The sequence below is a fragment of the Balaenoptera ricei genome, chromosome 2, assembly GCF_028023285.1.
Source record: "Balaenoptera ricei isolate mBalRic1 chromosome 2, mBalRic1.hap2, whole genome shotgun sequence".
Taxonomy (NCBI): Eukaryota; Metazoa; Chordata; class Mammalia; order Artiodactyla; family Balaenopteridae; genus Balaenoptera; species Balaenoptera ricei.
Window position 1 is genome coordinate 31864444 of NC_082640.1, and position 21787 is coordinate 31886230.

Here is a 21787-nt window from a genome sequence, read left to right on the forward strand (position 1 = left end):
GGATCCTCCAAGCCCCCGATGACTGCAGCCCCAGCCCCACATCTTGACCCTGAGCCCAGGGAGCTGACCCTGGGGTCTGAGCTGCTCCCAGATCCCTGACCCACAGACTCTATGTAGAAGATAATAAATGTTTATCGTTTTACACCACTTACACTTTGGCATAAATGGTTTCACGGAAATAGATAACCAGTACAGTAATACTCTCCACCTTAAGCAGGTTGTGGGTACACAGGTGTTCATCACATGATTCTTTTTACCTTTTTGTATGCTGAATATCTTATGATAAAAATTTAATGCAAAAGACTTGAATTAACTCACACTGATTAATAATCGCAAATGGTGGATCGTAAAAGGCAGGAACCCGCGATAAGCACGCACTTCATCCTTTTGGGTGACTGAGGAATGACTTCTCTCCTGGGGACATAAGGAACTTAGAAAAGCCCCATCGAAGGGGTGGAGAGTCATGGGAAGTTGTGACTGGGCAGGGGAGGAGGGGGCCGAAGGATGTGCTCTATTAACGGATTAAAATAGGGAGACTTTGGGACTTCCCTGGCGGTCCAGCGGTTAAGACTCTGCACTTCCACTGCAGAGGGCATGGGTTCGATCCCTGGTTGGGGAACTAAGATCCTGCATGCCACTCCCTGTGGCCAAAAGAAAAAAAAAAAAAATAGGGAGACTTTTTCAGGCTAAGAGAGTATGTGCCTGAGCCCAAGAGGCAGGCAGCAGATCCCCGGGTGGGTCTTGTGGGGGTGAGGAGTGTTGGCAGCACTCAGGGGGGCCCACCCCCTTACCTGCTCTCCCCAGCCTCGCGGCAGGGCTGCCCAGGAGCCGGGATCTGGTCATCAGCACGTCCCTCCCTCTCCTGCGGGTCCCAGAGAGCAGAAGGACACTTCACTCCCGAGAAGCGGTCGAGCTGGTCAGAGTCAACTGGTCCAGTGAAAGCAGCCACACCAGTCACGTCCAGCAGACCCATTCTGCCAGTCCTGAAGGACCACCGCAGAACTACGCAAGACCACTTATTTTAAATCCGCATACTTAAGGGCTTAAATCCAAAATCTCACACGGGCTCTTGTCCTCAATTTACTCATTCAAAGAACTATGTCCAAATCCATTTTAAGTGAAACAACCACTTTTCTTGCCATAAAGTGACAGCTGAAGCAACAGTAATGCCTCATATATTCCGAGCTTGCTTTCCTTTTTAAAAAAAAGCACTCAGATGAGGTGACAGAGGAGGTTAAGCCACCCTTTTAGTGTTCTTTTTGACCCTGACTTGTCGGGAAAATGACCACTGAGAATTTGGATCATTTGTGTTTGTCCTCATTATTCACGCTCTCCGGCTGGCACCCCGAGGACAAGAGGAGGAAAAAGACGTGGTGAGAAATGCAAATGGTGGAGGGGACCGTGTGTGTTATCAGGGCCCTCTGACAGCACCAAAGGTGGTGCAGGTGAGGAAGAAGTCCCGCCCCCAGTGATGCTCCGCCCTCACCTTGAAGGGCGGGGCCCAGACAGCCATGCTCAGCTGCCGGGGACCAGGATGCCTGACTGTCTGTCTCCTCATCTCCCAGCCAGTCAGGACCCGGCTCAGACAAGAGACCGAAGGGCATGATGTCCCCAGACTTGCCTGCAGTGGTCACCTCGAGCTCAGCCCGAGACAGTCCTGGAGAGCCGGGGCAGCAGGCAGCATGGAGCTGGACGGCAGCCCCAGCGGCTCGCCCGGACCCAGAGACGGCGGAAGGCAGTGAGACCAAGACTGGACTTCAGCTCCCACCTCTCTGCTCACGGGCTGTGACCACAACCATTCCTCCATCGCCCTGAACCTCGGGCTCTGCCTCAGAAACAGAGGAGACCCCCAGGATTCTGGGGGTCCCCCGGTCCCTCCACAGCTTTCAGGACAATGGTGGACCCTCCTTTGGAGGAAATCAAGGCAGAGGGGCCAAGTCGGGGGTGCTGAGGGTGGATGCTAGCTCAGGACTCAGCAGCTCTGTTTCCTCAGATGTGAAATGGGGATAATAACATTCTCCTGTAAACTGATGTCATGGGATTGAGACAGGCTGGGACCTGGGACCCTTTGCTGCAGTGCTTGCACCTGGACACACCTCTCCGCAAGCAACAAAATACAAAGAAACTATATGGGACTGAAAATAACTATGTGCATGTGCAGTTGGGGCAAATTCTGGACAAAAGATACAGAGACCAAAAATCCCAACTGCCACTTTTGAAGGCCTGGAGCAAAACTAGGGTGCTGGGAGCAAAAGCAGGGTATTGCGCATGGCCCCTGCACACAACACCACCTAAAGGGTGGGCAGAACACCTAAGCTGCCCCTCTGGCCTGACCCCTGGACACACTCCTACCCTCACCCCATATAAGGAACAAGCAAGGGAACCTGTTGTTTGTTCCCGCTCCCTGCTGCTGCAGCAGGGGCCCCAATAAAGCCTTGCCTGAATTTCTTATCTGGTCTCTTATCAATTTCTATTGATTAAGGAAGCCAAGAACCCTGGTCGGTAACAGGATGGCCCTGTGGCTTCAATGAGGTGTCCACAGGTACTAAGGGAGACACATGTGGCTCTTGTTATAAAGCCACCAGAGCCCGCTGCCCTGCAGCTACCTCTCCGCCCCAAGAAGTGCTTGTTCGCCAGCCTCTGGGAGCCCCTCAGAGGGGGGGACTCCACACCCAGGGCCTTATCGACAGCACCTGGCTCACAGGAAGGGTTCTTACTCCCGGATTCCAGAATCCCCTGGCTTGTCCCCTTTGTACCCACAGCAGCCAGCCCTAGTCCGCTGGGAGCTTCCTCACCTCCTTGTGAGGGTCTGGACGCCCTCCGAGGATGCTGCATGTTCAAGAGGAAGCTTGTAAGCCCAGAGGGAGGCAGGTTCCTGGGGCAAGTCAGGGGTCACCCAGCACCACTTATACCCCATTGAGTGGACCCCATTAAACTACTCTGAAACCCCTTCCTACACATTCCCCAGGCCCACACCCTCCCGAATCATGAGTGTCCCAGGAGAAGACAGGATTCTGCCTTGAGGGTCATGCAGGGGCACCTCTACCTGGTGGATAAAGGGGCTGAGCTGTGCAGGGCTGTCCCCGGGCCTCCCCAGCCCATCCTGGGAGTGCTGTGGTGGCTCCTGATGAGGAAGATCATAAATATTCTAGGGCAGGACAATCAAACTAAGACAGAAAGAAAACAGAAAAACAAATGACATGCCCCCTTTGCGGCAGGCCTTTCCCAATGTGCAACGTGCATCTCTCAGTACATGAAACAGTAACCAGACCTCCTCAAAGCAGGAGGATAAAATCAGCCTTTGAGAAAAGTTGGCCTCTTCCTTTAGACGCCAGCATTGTACTATTGTAATTCTATGATTAATAGATTTCTTTTTCATCTCATACAAGGGTACAAGGGGTCACATTGACCAAAGGCTTGTCTGTACATGCGTAATTGAAAAATAAAACACCTTTGTTGAATTATGTGCACAATGCTAACCTGTCAATATGATACATAATTTCTTTATCTCAAAAATGTATATAAAACTGTGTCTCTAACTCCTGATCATTGGAGTTCTCAGAGCTTCTGAGAATCTGTTTCCCGGATTATAATCCTCAATTTGGCTTGAATAAAATTCTCTTTTCTTTCTTCTTAGCATGATCGTTATCGGATTTTTCATCAACACTCCCTCACATGCTGCAGGGGGATGGGTTGGTCAGTGAGGGGACACCCCTCCTGGAGGCCACCTGTTTACTACACCACACAAGCTGGGGGCTTCCACATCCCACACCAGCCTCCAGGAGAAAAGTCAAAGTCAGGTTTGGGTTTTTTTAAGTATGCTAACAGAGATGCTAGAAAACAATGTACTGGCAAAAGCTGACAAGAAACAAAATTGCCACGTGAGGCCCCCAAACTGTATGTTAAGAACAGGATCCTAGCAGCATCATCCAGGCCAATGACTCACCACACACACCACCAATACACAGCCTCTCATCTGGAAAAGAAGGACAAGGAAATGAACTTCACTCTCAAAGTAGGGCTGGACTCAGGCAAGGATCACCCTGCATATCCCTCCCCACACATGCCTGTGAAACACACAGGGAGAGGGTAGCGGGGCTGGAATTGTAAGCAGAAGTGTTTACACCTGCCAAACCTCAGGCTTCTTGGGGTAATCCAAGCCCCTCAAAAGAGGGGGACATTGCTGTTGCTGCAGGGTCTGCTCTCCAGTGAACCCCACAGCCGGCCTGCGATGACTTCCTGTTTCCCTAAGGTACTCCCCACCCTGATACACCTGTGACTTTGTACATGCCAGGACCTTAACCCAAGTGCCAGGCTGCCTTTGGTTTTAAAGATGTATTTCATGAGAGTTTTCATTTTTACATAGAGATTATTGCAACCTGGCATCATCACCAAAGCTGGCCGATTACTGAGGTCTCTAATGACACTTCCGGATGCCAGAGCAGGCTGGATGCCAGCCCTGCAGGCAGGCATGCGAGGCTCCCACTAGGCCCAGGGAGGAAGCTGCTCTCAGTACATCATCAGTGTGTCCTTGAGGTGGTCCTGGTTGTCAAAGGCCTCTTTCCAGTCTTGCTTTATCATGACAATTTGCTGTTTTGTTTTACTTTGTTTGGGTCCATCCTTATCAATTTATTTTCCAATGACTAGACTTTAAATAAGACACAAGTACTTTGAGGACCAAATACAAACCCTCTACTGCCAAAGCAGAAATATACACAGTCAGAATATTCTTACTAAACCAGCCTTAGGATGAAGCTGATATAATAGAAGAGAGGGCTGACAGAAGGAAATTGAACCCAGGAAAAAGAGGTCAAGTTACTAGATCAAGCCTTGTCTGAAACCATCCATCTGGACTTTTCAATTACACAAGAAAAGTTTATGTCACCATGCAATGGGTTTTCTGTTACCTCAGGTGTCTTAATAAATGAGGAAACTGAGGCCCAAGGAGATACCATGACTTTGTCAGCCCGGAGAGCAACAGAATGAAAGCTCAATTATGTTGCACTAAATCCTGCCTTGTGTCAAAATCCTAGGCTGTGCTCATTGTGGTTTACACAAATCCTGAATTCTTTACAAGTATGGAGGCAGGCCCACCATTCAAGCCTTACAACAATCAAAATCTAGCAGAAATTAGATTTAACTCAATCAGATTTTTTTTTTTTTTTTTACTTCTCCAAAAGCAACAGGGCAAGCCTAAATGGTCAGTGGAGATTCTCCCAAATGTGAGGGCTAAAGGGCACAATTTACATCAAACATTTCTGCACCACCTCCCTCTCTCTGAAAGATAGCTTTGACCCGGGCTCACATTTGGGTGCTTACAGAAAACCTCAAGGCGGCTTTCAGACAGAAATGTACTCTCTTTTTTTTTTTTTTTAATTTGATGTTTTTTAAATAGCAGTTGCTTTACAATGAAATGTTCTCTTAATTAGCCTCATACATAGGCACTGCTATGATTAGCAGGCTACAGTCGTGTTGGCTTGCCCTCTCCCTCCACCCCCTGCCCTCCCCCTCTTCCCCCCCCCCTTCCTTTCCTTTCTTTCTATGACTGATACAAAGACCCAAGGAAGGATCAGCAAAAAATCAGTTCTGAACCCCACTGTCTACCTGTCTTACACCCAAGGATCTGAGGACCCAGAGGTAGGTGACCTGCTCAAAGTCACAGTCGGGGCCAAACCTGCAGGGTCAGAGGCCCCGGGTTCACTTCACCATGCGCTGAGCGCCCCCACCCCCCGCCCTCCCCCGAGAGACTGTACCTCGCAGGGCACCACCTGCTCGCACAGCCCTGGTGACGCCAGCAAATCCAGACTCCTCCCCCAGGACCTGGGGGACGTCAGGGAAGTGGGGCGTCCAGCTGCCCCCGGCCCCCCACAAGCCTCGGCAGGGCAGCACCCACACAGAGAGGAGTCCACACTTGGGACACACGCAGTGCTGGGCAGGGGGAGGCTGGCTCCAGATGGGTTTTCTGCTTCACAACCGCCCAAGAGGAGAAGCCCACCAGCAGCAATGCTGAACATTCCGGAAACCCACAAGACTCACCCGGGCCTTGGGGAGCTGTGTCCCCCGTCGCAGAGCATCCCGCCTGCACTCTGTCTCAGACCTCCCCCCACCCCGTCTGCCCCCTGTGCCCCGCCGGCCCGTCCACGTGTCCAAACTGGCAGGTGGCGCCCGGCCCACCTCTGGCCGCATCCCTGCCCACCCCGCCACCCGAGCCCACCCCTCCCCCGCCTGCACACCAGGTCCTCCTGGGTCACCCAGCACAGTGCCCCTCCTCCCAGGGCCCTGCAGCGCTGTGTGTGATTCCTCCAAACCCTGCCGTGAGTGGCACAAGGACAGGGTGCCCCCCCCACACCGTGTCCTAGCTTCTCCCAGGCGAGGCCTCGGAAAGATGTTCACCCTGTTTCTAGTAGGAAAAGGCCCCTCGCTTTCTGTCTTACTTGGCTGCGTCGGAAGGCGATGCTGGCTGCTGGGGAGCAGAGGTGGTCTCCCGAGTGAAGAGCAAACATCTCACCACCCCCGGGACCCCCAAGACCCCCAGGAGCGAGGGTGAGGTCTGCCCTGCCCCCCACCCCCCGCCTGCAGGGTACCTTGCGCCAGCCGGGACCCCAGATGCTGGGGTTGCATCACACCGCAGCCCGGCAGAGCCCTCGGGTGGCCCAGTGCCCTCAGAGGCCCAGCTGGGGGGCTGGGGGCGGGATGGGCAGGCCACCCCAGCAGAGCACATGCCCGCCCACTCGTATCTGATGGACAAGTGGACAGACCAACGACACAGGACCTGCTCCAAGAACTGACCCACGGTAGCGAGTGGGGTCATGCCTGAGACTGCCAAGTGGGGGCCTACGAAGGACACACGCCTGACGACACTCGGGGTGGGGTCCCAGGGGACTTGAGAGAAACGGGGTTCCAGCTCAAGGTCAGAGTCCTCACAGCTTCCCCCCCACCCCCAGAGAAGCCAGGCTGCCCTGAGAATGAATGGCTGGTGGTCCTTCAAAGCTGACTCCTGTAAGCCCCTCAGGGGCGGGAAGCACAGCACTTTGGTGGACAAACTGAATGATGCTGGGAGGACCACGCCCTGGCTGGGGGGGTGGCTAACTGGCTCCAAATTGGACCAATTGATGGAAGTGGACACGGGCCAGGACGGATGCAGGGTGGGGGACGTGGACCAACGACAGGAGAAGGCTGGTGAAAGGAAAACCGGGCAAAGGCAGGACCCACAGAGGAAGAGCCACAGAAAGATCATAAGAGGGGAGAGAGGTGTGGGGAGGACAGGGGCCCGGCCTGGACACGGGGTCTGGGCCAGGCAGCAGGTGCGGATGGGGAGACGCGGGCGGTGCACCCCAGCAGGACTCAGAGCACGCCTCCAGCACTTCTGGGAAGATGAGCAGCTCCAAGCTCCCGAACCCAGACCCGGTGAAGCCACAGGGAGCAGAGGGGCCAGACCCGTAGGATTTTAAGATCTAACGTCCCCTGACCTGCCGGGCATGGAGCCCTTCGCACTAATCAAATGCTTTGGCCCACTGAGCAGTGCAGGCCCAAATCTCAAAGTGTTTGGAAAAATGCCATCGAGCTCCTGGTGCGAGCAGAGGCCTCTGGACAGCCGGCTCCATTTCAGGCTGTGGAGAAGGAAACTGGGCGCTATTCCAGCCCACGGGACGGAGCCACATGGTGAGGGACACAGACCCACATCAAGACCAAGATCCTCGTGGTGATGCTGTTACAGCTCACGAGCTGCCAGAATCGCTCTTTCATGATTTAAAGGAAGGTGGGAAGAAAGAACCCCCCTTGCAGAACTTGAGCAATCACAGCTCCCTTGTGTGCGCCCCAAATGGGCTCCATGGCCCAACAGCTGGACCTGAGGCTCCCACATAAACACACTCCAACCCCGCCCCCGGGGTGTGCCACTCACCCGGAAGCCCCCAGCCCCATCAACTTTGGGTGGCATCCCCTTCCCAACACTTCAGGACACTCGGCCATGCTTCTGAGAACTCCGGACCTCGGAACACTGGGCCACCCTAAACGAAGGTGACCGCAGGCGCCGTCTTGTGTCTGTGACAAAGGAGGGGAAGGCTGCTTGTAACTTCCACATGCAGCAGGGCCAGCTGGGCAAGTCACGTGAACAAGCTGGTAGCACACCCAAGCCTTCCTTTGGCAAAAAATGCCAAAAGGGACAGAGTTGTTGCCTCTGAGCGGGAAGGAGGCGGGGGCAGAGGGAGGGAGGGAGGAGCTGACCCACCAGGACAGAGGGCACCAGCCCTCCCCCAAAACCTTGCTCAGCCTGGCCTTGCCGCACCCACAGGTGTTCAGTTTCCTTTCGCTTTCCTCCTGTGTCAGCCCGCAGACAATGGGGCTCAGAGAGGTTACATACTGTCTCAGGGCCACACAGCACCTGAGTGTCAGAGCCGGGATCGGAACTGAGGTCTGCCTGAGTCCACAGCCCAAGCTGCTCTTACTGCCTCTCGACTGAGAATGGGACACAGGTAAGGGGTCCAACTGCCCCAAGACTGGACGGTTTGAGAGACACGTCAGCCAGTGAGGCTCTCCTTTCTGTGTGCTCTTCAGCATCTCTGTTCTGGGAACAAGGCGTCTTCTAGAAAGGCTGTGTGCCCGATATGGGCAGAAGCAAGAGGGGGCCTGTGGCAGGCATGAGTGCAGAAGGTGTCTCATTTTCCAGAATGCTACTGGGCATGTATCCGGAGAAAACCATAGTTCAAAAAGACACATGCACCCCAGTGTTCACTGCAGCACTACTTACAACAGCCAGGTCATGGAAGCAACCTAAGTGTCCACTGACAGAGGAATGGATAAAGAAGATGGGGTACATATATACACAATGGAATACTACACAGCCATAAAAAAGAATGAAATAATGCCATTTGCAGCAACATGGATGGAACTAGAGGTTATCACACTAAGCGAAGTAAGCCAGACAAAGACCAATATCATATGATATCATTCATATGTGGAATCTAAAAAAAAAAAATACAAATGAACTTATTTCCAAAACAGAAATAGACTCACAGACTTAGAAAACAAACTTATGGTTACCAAACGGGAAAGGTTGAGGGGAGGGATAAATTAGGATTTGGGGATTAACAGATGCGAACTATTACATATAGAATGGATAAACAACAAGGTCCTACTGTATAGCACAGGGAACTATATTCAGTATTTTGTAATAATCTATAAGGGAAAGAATCTGAAAAAGAATATGTGTGTGTGTGTATAACTGAATCACTTTGCTGCACACCAGAAACTAGCACAACATTGTAAATCAACTATATTTCGATTTTTTAAAAAAAGAAATGAGACCAGAATGCTCCGGGGTGCTGGACAGGGCCTCCCCTGGCACCCAGTGGAGGGTGCCCTGCCACAATTTTCTTAATGAACCAGTGTCTCTCATACACAGCACTCATCTCATTCACAGGATAGCAGGAGGCTGAGTCCCAGCCCCTAGAACTGGGAAACTCCCCTCCTGAGCCTGAGAGGCAGAGGGTAAGACCAGGGGACTGTGCATTCAGGGAGGAGAACCCTGGGGGCGGGGCACACACTCACAAATAAGAAGAGAAATGCTAGTACTGAAGGAAACCGACCAAGGCCGTGAGGTTCGTTCCTGCATCCTGAAAAGACTTGAACCATGAAGGAAATGTAGTCAGCGGTTAAAAACCCACCCAGTACTAATCCACCAGGACCAGAAGGTGTTACAGGTGAGCTTCAACTAGACCATCAAGAACAGATCACCTCAGTCTTCTATGAATCGTGCTTCACCAGAGAAAAGGGCGAGATGCTGAATGTTATGGGTCCAATATAACCTTGGTACTAAAGCCAAAGAAAGAATGAGAAAGGTAAGTGAGAGCCAAACTCACTTCTAAACAGATGCAAAAATCCTAAATAAAACATTCGCCAAGTGAACCCAGCAGTTTGTAAGCAAACACGTCACAATGAAGTATAGGTTTATCCCAGGGATGTCAAGTTGGTGTCATATTAGAAGAGCTATTGGGCTTCCCTGGTGGCGCAGTGGTTAAGAATCCGCCTGCCAATGCAGGGTTCGAGCCCTGGTCTCGGAAGATCCCACATGCCACGGAGCAACTAAGCCCGTGCACCACAACTACTGAGCCTGCGCTCTAGAGCCCACAAGCCACAACTACTGAGCCCACGTGCCACAACTACTGAAGCCCGCACGCCTACAGCCCGTGCTCCGCAACAAGAGAAGCCACTGCAATGAGAAGCCCGCACACCGCAACCAAGAGTAGCCCCCGCTCACCACACTAGAGAAAGCCCGCGCACAGCAACGAAGACCCAACTCAGCCAAAAATAAATAAATAAAATAAATTTAAGAAAAAAAGAAGAGCTATTAATGCAATCACTTAAGTTAGCAGACGAGCAGATTATCTCAACCAATGCGGAAAAACCACCTCATAAAATTCAACAAACAGTCATAATTAAAGGGAGGGGGGATTGTAGCGAATGAGGATCAGAAGGGGATGCTTAACGGACAGTGAGCATCTACCGCAAGCCTGCAGCCAACACCCTGCTGAATGGGAGACCATTAGATACGGCCCCACAGGAAAGAATAGGACAAGAATTCAGAGCACTTCCACTTCTGCCTGACACTGTCCCATCATCTAAAAAAGAAATCACAAAACAAAAAGAAATCAAAGGATGACGATTGTAATTGATGAGGTCCAACTAACATTATTCGCAGGGGACACACTGTCCACAGAGAAAATCCAAGACTCTATAAACGACCCAACAAGGCTGCTGAACAGCAGAACACACAAACTCAACAATCGCAAAAGGCCATTTCCAAAGAGAAACCCCCTAGGGGACTTCCCCAGTGGTCCAGTGGTTAAGACTCTGTGCTCCCAATACAGGGAGCCCGGGTTCTATCCTTGATCAGGGAACTAGATCCCATGTGCCACAACAAAAGATCCCGTGTGCTGCAACTAAGACCTGGCACAGCCTAATAAATTAAATAAATAAATAAGTATTAAAAAAAAAAAAAAAACAGAGACACCCCCTGGACGGGAGCCAAAAATAGATACGGAGGAATCAATCTAATGTAAAAAATACAAGACCTTTACAGAAAAATACTATCACTTTGTTGAACGATATAAAAGAAGACCTACTAAAATGGGGTCTCCATATGCCATGAGCATGCTTTTATTTGGGGTGTTGTCTTCTGAGTCAGTTTTTATTTGGGGTGTTGTCTTCTGAGTCAGTTCGGGAAGGTGGGATGGCTGAGTCAGGGTCAGCGGAGACCCACTAGGGTCTATGAAGTCTGTCCCCTCCAGGGGCTGTACTTCTCCATCACCTCACCAAGAGAGAGCACTGTCAAACTTGGGTTTTTGCCAATTTAAGCAGTGAGAAATGTTATCTCAGGGTAATTTTAATTTATATCCCTCTCACATAAAAGGTTGAACACCTTTTCATACAAGTAAAAGACCGTTTGCATTTATTTCTCTGTAAACTATCTGTTCACATCTTTTCCCCATTTTCCATTGGGTTTTTGGTCTTTTCCTTTTAATTTTTATTATCTCTTCATATTTCAGGGAAACGAACTTTCTAATTTAAATTGCAATTATTTTTTCCCGGTTGGTTTGTTTGTTTGGCCGTGCCACGCAGCATGCAGGATCTTAGTTCCCGGACCAGGGATTGAACCCGTGCCCCCTGCAGTGGCAGCGCGGAGTCTTAACCACTGGCCCTTTGCCTGGTATTACTTGTTCTTTTATTTTGCTTATGGTGTTTTCCCATTCATATAAAAGTGGGTTTTTTTCCTCCTTCTTTTTTTTTTTTTTTACTAATGCAACAGAGTTTATTCATCTTTTCTTAAGTTGCTTTTGGGTTTTGAATCATAATTTTTCCCACTTGCAGATTATAAAAGAATTTATCTGTGTTTTCTTCCAGTACTTGTGGTAACTATCTATCTATCTAGAGCCACCTGAAATATAGGCTGGTATGTGATAAAAGTTATCAATTAAATTTTCTCTTTTTCCAAATGACTATAGTGAGATAATAGAAAATATATATTGGTCTCTGCCCCCAGTTCCTGAAACCATGGAATTTCCTGGGTGAGAGGAGTGTCTTTTATTCCCAAGAGAGGACTCTGGGTGAGCTCCTGAATGGGGCTGGTCACCAGAAAGACCAAGCCATTGTTAGAAGTTTGGAATTTCAGCCCCACCCTCCATTCTCTTGAGAAGGGAGATGGGCTGGAAGTGGAACTGATAATTGATCATGCCTATGTGAGGAAGTCTCCATAATAATCTCAAAACGATGGGGTTCAGAGAGCATGCACGTACTGGGAGGGTGACACACCCCCAACTCCACAAGGACGAAGCTCCTGCCCTCAGGACCCCCCCATACCGCACTCTATTCATCTCTTCATCAGGCTGTTAATCTGCATCCTTTATCATGTCCTTCAATATACTGGTAAACGTAAGTGTTTCCCTGAGTTCTGTGAGCTGCTCTAGGAAATTAATTAAATCTGAGAAGGGGATCTTGGGAACCTCAGATTTATAGTCAATCGGTCAGAAGCACAGGTGACAACCTGGACTTGGGACTGGTGTCTGAAGTGGGGTGGGAGCAGTTGTGTAGGACTGAGCCCTTACCCTGTGGGATCTGATGCCCTCTCCAGGTAGATGGTGTCAGAATTGAATTAAATTGTAGGACACCCAGCTGGTGTCGCACGGAATTGCTTGGTGTGGGAACACCCCACACATCTGGTGTCAGAAGTACTGTGAGTGTGGCAGCAGCATGAGAGTAAAGGAGAAACATGGAGGAGACAGGATTTTTTCCCAATTCAGCTATCCAGTTGTCCCAAGACCATTTTTTAAAAGGTTCTCTTTACTAACATTTTATTTAGGAATTTTACAGCACTATTCCTAGGTGGGACTGGTGTGCAGTTTTCTTTTATTGAATAATCTTGATGTTTCCATCTTTTTCTATGCTCTAGAATAATTTAAGTAGCATTGAGATTATACGTTATTTGAGATTTGATAGAATCCTCCTGTGAAGCTATATAGGTTTGGAGATTTTTCTATCTGTTTCAATGGAAATTGGTTTGTTTACACTTTGTGTCTACTGGGGTCAGTTTGGGTAATTACATTTTCCTAGAAAAGTACCCTTTTTTTTAATCCAGGTGCACATTTATTTGCACAGCAATGTAAAAAGTGGCTTCTAAAGATTTTTTTTTAACAGGCTCTGTTTTGTTAGTTATTTCCCCATTGTCATGTTTTATTTTGTGTCTTTGTGTGCTCTCTCTCTCTCATAATTAGGTTAGACTGTGGTTTGCCCACCTGATTTTTCCCCTAAGAATCAGGATTTCATATGTTTATTAGTTCTGTTGCTTTTCTCTGTTCTAATTCGTGAATTTCCTCCTCCGATCTCGTTTCTTCACTCTGCTCTCAGCCAGTTTGCTGGGCTGTCTTATCCAACATTTTGAGCTGGATGTTGAATTCATTCACTGTTTTTTATTTCAAGGCCATAACCACAGCTGTATGTGCATCCCCTAGATAGATGTATTTATTTTCATTATCATCATATTCTAGAAATTATGCAATTTTGTTTTATATATTTCCTTTCACCCAGGAACTTATTGAATAGAGTTTAATGCTGTAATTTCCCAAGCTGAAGGGCCTTTGTGCTCTTTATCTTATGGTTAACGTTGAGTTTTATTGCATTGCAGTGACAGAATGTTGTTTGTACATTGCCATGTTATGGAACCTTATAGAGGCTTTCTTTGTAAAAGAATCTATGTCAACTTTCATAAACATTCCATGCATTCTGGGAACAAAGCTGTATTCTCTATGATTGATTGTGGTACAAGGTCTCGTACGTTGGGGGCATATTTCACGTGCCCCCTTGGCATGTCTCAGATAGAGAGTGGCTGCCCTGTCTCTGGAACCAGTATGTTTCTCTCCACGCCTTCTGCCCCATTTGTGGTCTCTGCTTCTTGAAGTTTTCTCCATGTTCGATGTTTGGTGCAGACTTAACCACAATGATTGCACATGCTCTGCAAACTGCAGCCTTTAGTGTTATACGGTGCCCCTCTTTGTTCATTGCACAGTTTTGGCCCAAATTCTACCATGGTTGAAATCAGGATCAAGCCCCTGATTTCTTTTTTTTTAATTTATTTACTTAATTATTTATTTTTGGCTGTGTTGGGTCTTCGTTGCTGCGCATAGGCTTTCTCTAGTTGTGGCAAGCGGGGGCTACTCTTTGTTGCGATATGCTGGCTTCTCCTTGCAGTGGCTTCTCTTGTTGCGGAGCACAGGCTCTAGGTGCGTGGGCTTCAGTAGTTGTGGCACGTGGGCTCAGTAGTTGTGGCTCGCGAGCTCTAGAGCTCCGGCTCAGTAGCTGTGGCTCGCGAGCTCTAGAGCATAGGCTCAGTAGTTGTGGTGCATGGGCTTAGCTGCACCATGGCATGTGGGATCTTCCCAGACCAGGGCCTGAACCCATGTCCCCTGCATTGGCAGGCGGATTCTTAACCACTGTGCTACCAGGGAAGTCCCTGATTTCTTTTTCTTTCTGTCGGCTTCTGTCTATATGCCTCCCATGATTTCTGAACCACTTGGTTTTAGATGTGACTCTTACACAGCACGGAGTCGGGTACCACCACGTGAACCAATCTGAAAGTCTTTCCCTTTAATAAGTGGACTGAAGCCACTTAAATTTATCCATGTGGCTGGAATATTTGACCTCAGTCTGTCATATTATTTTGCGTTATGGTTACTGTGTGTATTTCACTACGCAGTCTGAGTCTGTTTTTTTTGCTGCTTTAAAAGTTTGGTTTTGGGGGCATGGGGGGTGTTATTTAGGAAGGTCTGTATTTTTGGTTCTGCGAACACTTCTTTTTTTTCTTCATAAATTTATTTATTTTTTTTTATATTTATTTTTGGCCGTGTTGAGTCTTTGTTGTTGCATGCGGGTTTTCTCTAGTTGTGGTGAGCAGGGGCTACTCTTCATTGTGGTGCGCAGGCTTCTCACTGTGGTGGCTTCTCTTGTTGCAGAGCACGGGCTCTAAGCACACAGGCTTCAGTAGTTGTGGCACGTGGGCTCAATAGTTGTGGCTCGCGGGCTCTAGAGCGCAGGCTCAGTAGTTGTGGCATATGGGCTTAGCCGCTCCGCAGCATGTGGGATCTTCCCGGCCCAGGGCTTGAACCCGTGTCTCCTGCATTGGCAGGCAGATTCTTAGCCACTGTGCCACCACGGAAGTCCCCCTATGAACACTCCTATTCAATTTGTCAGTTTTCAATGTTACATTTGACCTCACCTTCCTACCTGCAGGGCAATCAATGAGCTTATTCTACTCTCCCTTTTCTTTCCCCCTATTCCACCCATTTTTTTTGTTGATTATTTCTATTTTGTCAGTTCACATAACTTTTATATCTATTCTTCCACATTTATCCCTGCCTTCGTCTTATTTCTTACATATACAATTTTAAAACATAGTTAATACTCACTACCAGTGCTTTTGCTATAGTTTCCCCAATCATCTTTTATTTTGTTTGTTTTTAATTTTTTTATTGAAGTATAGTTGATTTACAATGGTGTCAATCATCTTTTTATTTATTTATTTATTTTCTTGGCTGCACTGGGTCTTCATTGATGTGCGCGGGCTTTCTCTAGTTGTGGCGAGTGGGGGCTACTCTTTGTTGCAGTGCGCAATCTTCTCATTGCGGTGGCTTCTCTTGTTGTGGAGCACGGGCTCTAGGTGTGCGGGCTTCAGTAGTTGTGGCACGTGGGCTCAGTAGTTGTGGCTTGTGGGCTCTAGAGCGCAGGCTCAGTAGTTGTGGCCCACGGGCTTAGTTGTTCCGTGGCATGTGGGATCTTCCTGGACCAGGGCTCGAACCCATGTCCCCTGCATTGGCAGGTGGATTCTTAACCACTGCGCCACCAGAGACGTCCCTTGAATTATCTTTAAAACAGAAATTTATCATTTAAAATTAATTGATTTTTAAACTACACATAAAATCAAGGAAGTAGTGACCATCACTATTATTATTGTTATTATTATATAATTACTAAAAATATTTTTGTCATATAGAGGATGGAAGTGTTAAAAATGATCCACTTGAGGTGTCAAATATATTATGTATGCCACATAGTAGAGGACAAATTTCGCTTAATTAAAAGATGACTGGGACTTCCCTGGTGGTGCAGTGGTTAAGAATCTGCCTGCCATTGCAGGGGACATGGGTTCGATCCCTGCTCCGGGAAGATCCCACATGCCATGGAGCAAGTAAGCCCGTGCACCACAACTACTGAGCCTGCGCTCTAGAGTCCACGAGCCACAACTACTGAACCCACATGCCACAACTACTGAAGCCTGCGCACCTAGAGCCCGTGCTCTGCAACAAGAGAAGCCACCGCAACGAGAAGGCCATGCACTGCAGCGAAGAGTAGCCCTAGCTCACCGCAACTAGAGAAAGCCCACGCGCAGCTACGAAGACCCAAAACACAGCCAAAAATAAAAATTAAAAGAAAAATAAAAAAATTTTAAAAATAAAGAATATTCAAAATCAGTAAAATATTTGCTCCATCAACTATTTTGTTATCAAACCAAATTATTACACCTTACAGTCCGTGCTCTGTTTTACTGTTTAAATTTTAAGCACAAGTAAACACTCGAAGTGGTCACACAGAATGAAAGAATTGAAGAAACTCAAGTTCTGTTTCTTTGTTTTTAAAATCTCTGTGCTATCATTGTTTATTTCTAAATCTATTTAAATGCAGGAATATGTAGTCCTACAGAAGGAGCCTGTTCATGAAAGGAGCTTAAATGATTCTGAACTTACTTGAAGGGTTATGAACTTACTCTCAAAATATACATGTGTACCTGAGTCTACATACATCAGAGGATGATGGTAAAAATGGCAGTTATCCAAATTCATTGCCATGTGGAATGCAATGTTTATTAAATCATAAGTAATTGCTGGAGGAGGTCATTGAGAAGATGTGACCGCCAGGTGACCCAAGAACTGGCCTTGGGCAACCGCAGGCTCCTCACCTCTTCCCCTGTGTCCGAATGTACCCTCTCCACCGTTCCCACCCTGGGAGCCGCTTCAAGGACACAGCCTTGAGATGGTAACTTGCTGTTGAGACGATCTGGACCATACACCTGACTGACCCCCGTGAAGGCCTCTGTACACACTTTAAGATTCTGGTGGGCGAGTGTGGAGATCTACTGATTTTTCAGTCTCCCAGGACAAGCCTCGTGTGTCAGCTCCCTTGTTTTTTAGCCTGCCACCTACCAACCTGCAGGGTCTGCCTCTTTTCTTTGGTCTCTCCCTGAACTCCCTGTGCGGGGGCTGGTTTCCCGTTACACACCAGAAGCTCCCAAGGTTACAAACTAATCATTGTCACGCCAGCCAGGAGACAGAAGAAATGGGTCTTGGGAAAGAGGCATCGATGGGGGGAATCCCGAGTTGGCCACCGACCTCTATGTGGGGGAGGATGGCCCAGAGGCTTGCGGACCCCCATGTGAATATGGGGATGTCCCTAAAATGCCGGCTGCTCTAATGCTCTTTGTCATGTTCTTTTCCATTATGGTTTATCACAGGATATTGAATATAGTTCCCTGTGCTATACAGTAGGACCTTGTTGTTTATCCATTCTATATATAATAGTTTTCATCTACTAATCCCAAACTATCCCTCCCCCACACCTCCAACCCCTGGCAAACAAAAAACACTTGTCTGTGAGTCTGTTTCTGTTTTGTAGATAAGTTCATTTGTGTCATATTTTAGATTCCACATATAAGTGATATCATATGGTATTTGTCTTTCTCTTTCTGACTTTGCTTAGTATGATAATCTCTAGGTCCATCCATGTTACTGCAAATGGCCTTATTTCATTCTATTTTATGGCTGAGTAATATTCCATTGTATATATGTACCACATCTTTTTTATCCATTCCTCTGCTGAGGGACATTTAGGTTGTTTCCATGTCTTGGCTATTGTAAATAGTGCTGCAATGAACATAGGAGAACATGTTATCTTTTCGAATTAGAGTTTTCTCCAGATATATGCCCAGGAGTGGGATTGCTGGATCATATGGTAGTTTTAGTTTTCATTTTTTAAGGGACCTCAGTACTGTTTTCCATAGTGGCTGCACCAGTTTACATTCCCACCAACAGTGTTGGAGGGTTCTCTTTTCTCCACACCCTCTCCAGCATTTGTTATTTGTAGACTTTTTAATGATGGACATTCTGACCAGTGTGAGATGATACCTCATTGTAGTTTTGATTTGCATTTCTTTAATAATTAGCAATGTTGAGCATCTTTTCATGTGCCTATTGGCCATCTGACATACTTTAACAGTGCTGGAGCACAGTGGTAACAAAAAGCAGACTGGATTTTAGTCAGTTTTGTTATTATTTCTAAATTATCTCCAGATCATGCAACTCCTTATGGTCTGCATCTGGGGAAGACCACTTCTGCCACCCCAGACACACCACTAATTCTAGCAGATTCTTTAAATAGGGCTGGTGGGTACAATATTCTTTTAGTTCTTGCATCTTTAAATGTTTTTCTAAAATCTTGATACTTAAAGGACAATTGGCTGGATAGAAAATCCTTAGCTCATGTTTTCTTTTCTTGAGTTTCTTGAAAATGTGGTGCCACTGTTGTCTCACTTTGGACGTCACTGTCACAAAGTCTGATGCCAACCTGATTTTCTTTCCTTTGTAAGTAACTTGGCCGTTTTGCCTGGAGGCCCAGCTCATACTACCTTTATCGTTAAAGTCTAACTGCTTTAGAGCATAAATTTCAGGTAACCATCCCCAGAATGACAGTGGACTATCTCAAGGTACAGTTGATCCTTGAACGACTTGGGGATTGGAGGTGCTGACCTTCCATGAAGTCAAAAACCTGAGTATAACCTGACAGCCAGCCCTCCACATCCATGGATTCGACCATCTGTGCGTGGGTTGTGTAGTACTTAGTTAAAAAAAAAAATCCACATATAAGTGGACCTGCACAGTCCAAACCCATGTTGTTCAAGGGTCAACTGTGGGTTCATGTCTGATTTTATTTCAGGAAAGTTTTTTCGAATTTCAGCTTTAAATTTTAGTTCTGTTCCATTGCTTTGCTTTGCATCTTCAGTGTCTCCCATTATACATGTGTTAGATCTTTCTCCAGCGGTCACTGTTTCTGGCCTTTCCCTCTCTTTCTTTATTTTTGTTGTATTTTCCTGAGTCCTTTCCTTTCTATTCTTACTGGACTTTCAGTGGCAGCCTCTGTCTCCTTAGGCACCTTCTAATTCACTATTTCAGAGATGATTTTATTTTCTCCTTCAGTTCCTCTCTTTAGTTTCGTAAGCTCCCATTTTACATCCCCTGTTTGTTTATCCATTTCCAGTCTCATTTTTTGAATTCCTGACTCATGGTGTTTTTTTCACAATTGCAACGGCTTGTTAATTTTATTTCACTTGTGGCCCTTTATTTCTTGACTGTTTTCATAGGCCTGCATATTTTGTGACTCCTATTTTTCTTACCTTGTATGGATTCTAGGTTGGCTTGAATTTATATTTATTTCAGTTAGACTCTCTGGTTTTCCTGGACCAGCAACAGCAGGAGATTGGGGCAGGGGGTGCAGTACATAGGGTGGGATTTGTGTGGCTTGCTTAGGGTCCTAGCTCAGCCCTGCCCTCTTCCGATTCTGCTCTGAAGTCTAGCTTCTTCACTAAGTAATAGAGATGTTCCTCCTCCACCCCTCCCCCCTTCTCTGGTCTCTCTCATTCTTACCCCATGATGCTCTGTCCTTTCACTGAGATCCTTCTTCCAGCTAATCCCTCCTCCCTTTCACACCAGGCCTTCAGGGAACATTCTGCTCTCCCAGAAGCAGGACCTCTGATCCCACACGCTTTCCAAGCCCCTCTTTTTTAACTCCCTCAATAGCCAATACTTGAGTTACTATATCTCAGACCTGTTCTCAGCATTTCCCCACTGAGGGCGGGGCGCCACCCCCCTGAGCCCCTGTATCGTATGAAGTTTTCTGAAAGCAGCCTTCCTGATGACTTAGAACCATAAGACATTAGGATGATTTTGCAGGCTCCTCTAAACGTGACAAGATGGAGTCCTGGACTTTATGACACAGAAAAAGTAAAGCGTGTTCCCAAAATGTTCCTTTAAACATAGTAGTAGCCGTCATCATAATGGAGATCGGAAAATACATGTATCTGTGTATCGCTTTCAAAACCATCGGCGCATGCGTTTCTGGTTGTTTTATGCCAGGCTGTGTAGTGTGTGTTGTATTATTTGCGTTTTACAGAATAATGGGGAGGGTTTAATATTATTCTGCCACATAAAGGGAAACATAGGAAGAAACAGGAAGTGAAGCTGCCCGCTCTGAAAAAACAATTCAGCTTGAACAAGCAGTGAAAAGCGTTTCTGAGACTCAGAATTGACAAAGCCAGGCAAGCCGCTAGGAGCTTCCTCTGATCTCACCCCCCTTGAGAGATGCTGGCATTTCCTAGGCAGTCACCACACCCCAGATGGGCCAGGGGAGGAAGCGCTGTGTTCTCCCCGACTCTGGCTGAGACACCCAAGTGGGAACATTCCAGGAACTACAGGATGATTCAGACCTGAGCTCCTCATCCTGCCCTCACTTGGAATTTTGTAAGCTTTTGGTCCTTTCGATCTTTAGGCATGTTTAGTCTTTTCCTTTTGGTCACATGGGAAATCTACCCATCAGGTAGACCGGGAAAGTGAGTGAGCAGGCGGGTGGGAAGGAAGCCCCCACAGCACCGCCTGGTGACAGGGTGTCCACACGGCCACCCACTCTTTTAGCCAGTGGAGTCAGCTAGAACCAGGGTGGATGGGTCCCCAGGGCCTGTGCCCCCAGGTCCAATACAGCCTCTTCTTTGCTGTGGTGTCTAGAGAAGCCACTTGGATCAGAACAGCACTTCATACCGTTACATGCTGCTTCCCTTTCTCCCTTTTTTGCCCAAACCACACTCCTCTGTGATAGAAGTAGGGGAATGATGCAGGATACTGCCTCCCCCAGGACGCTCTCCTGCCGGGAACTAATAGACAGCCTCTCTTCCCTTCCAAATCCACCTTCTGGTGCTTGTTTGGATCTGAACTAGCAACTTGGCAGAACCACAGAAAAGAACAGATGTGCTCCGAGGGGTTAGGTGATCGGCAGCATGGTACCAAGAGAACAGGCAGTAAGCAAGCCTCAAGGCAGAGCGTGGGGAGGGAAGCGTGGTCAGCAGCAGGGTTTTGAAACCTCCCTGAATGCCCACCTAAAACAAACATAGCAACTATAGATTAAAACCCCAAACCCACAGACAACATTTACAACAAAACTAGGTGACACTGTTTCCCTACAATCCTGAAAACACAAGCAGGTAGGAATCGAGTACTAACAGTCTCAAGACCTGTGTGGTCTTGACATCTGCAAAAGAAACGGGAAGTAGCGGGGTGACCAGGAAACCTGACAACAGGAGAGCCCGGAAGAGCCACAACTGACGTTTGCAGGAAAGCCAGGTGGGGAGGCCAGGATGGGCTTTGTCTGCAGCAATAGTGGGATAAAGAGTCTACAGTGGGGGCCAAGGTGCTGTGACCTCTCTGAATTGGAACGAGGGCTCCCTTCCATGGTGAGGAAAACCAATGGGAGTGGCATCAAAATTTAGCAGGACAGAGATTACAGAGATGAAGGAGAGGGGAGGGCCAAGTACAAGTGGGGAAGGGAAACAGGGCTCAGGAAATCTCAGAAAGTCATATTTTTTTGTAGCACTACACATAAATAACAGAAGAGAAAGCTCTGTGCACATAGGAAAGCTGTCCTG

General features: G+C 47.7%; 1 protein-coding gene across 3 annotated transcripts in view; it reads right to left on the bottom strand.

The window, feature by feature from the left end:
• APBA2 (amyloid beta precursor protein binding family A member 2) overlaps nt 1–21787 on the bottom strand; it is a 232895-nt gene that overhangs the window by 122497 nt on the left and 88611 nt on the right. The window lies entirely within an intron of this gene.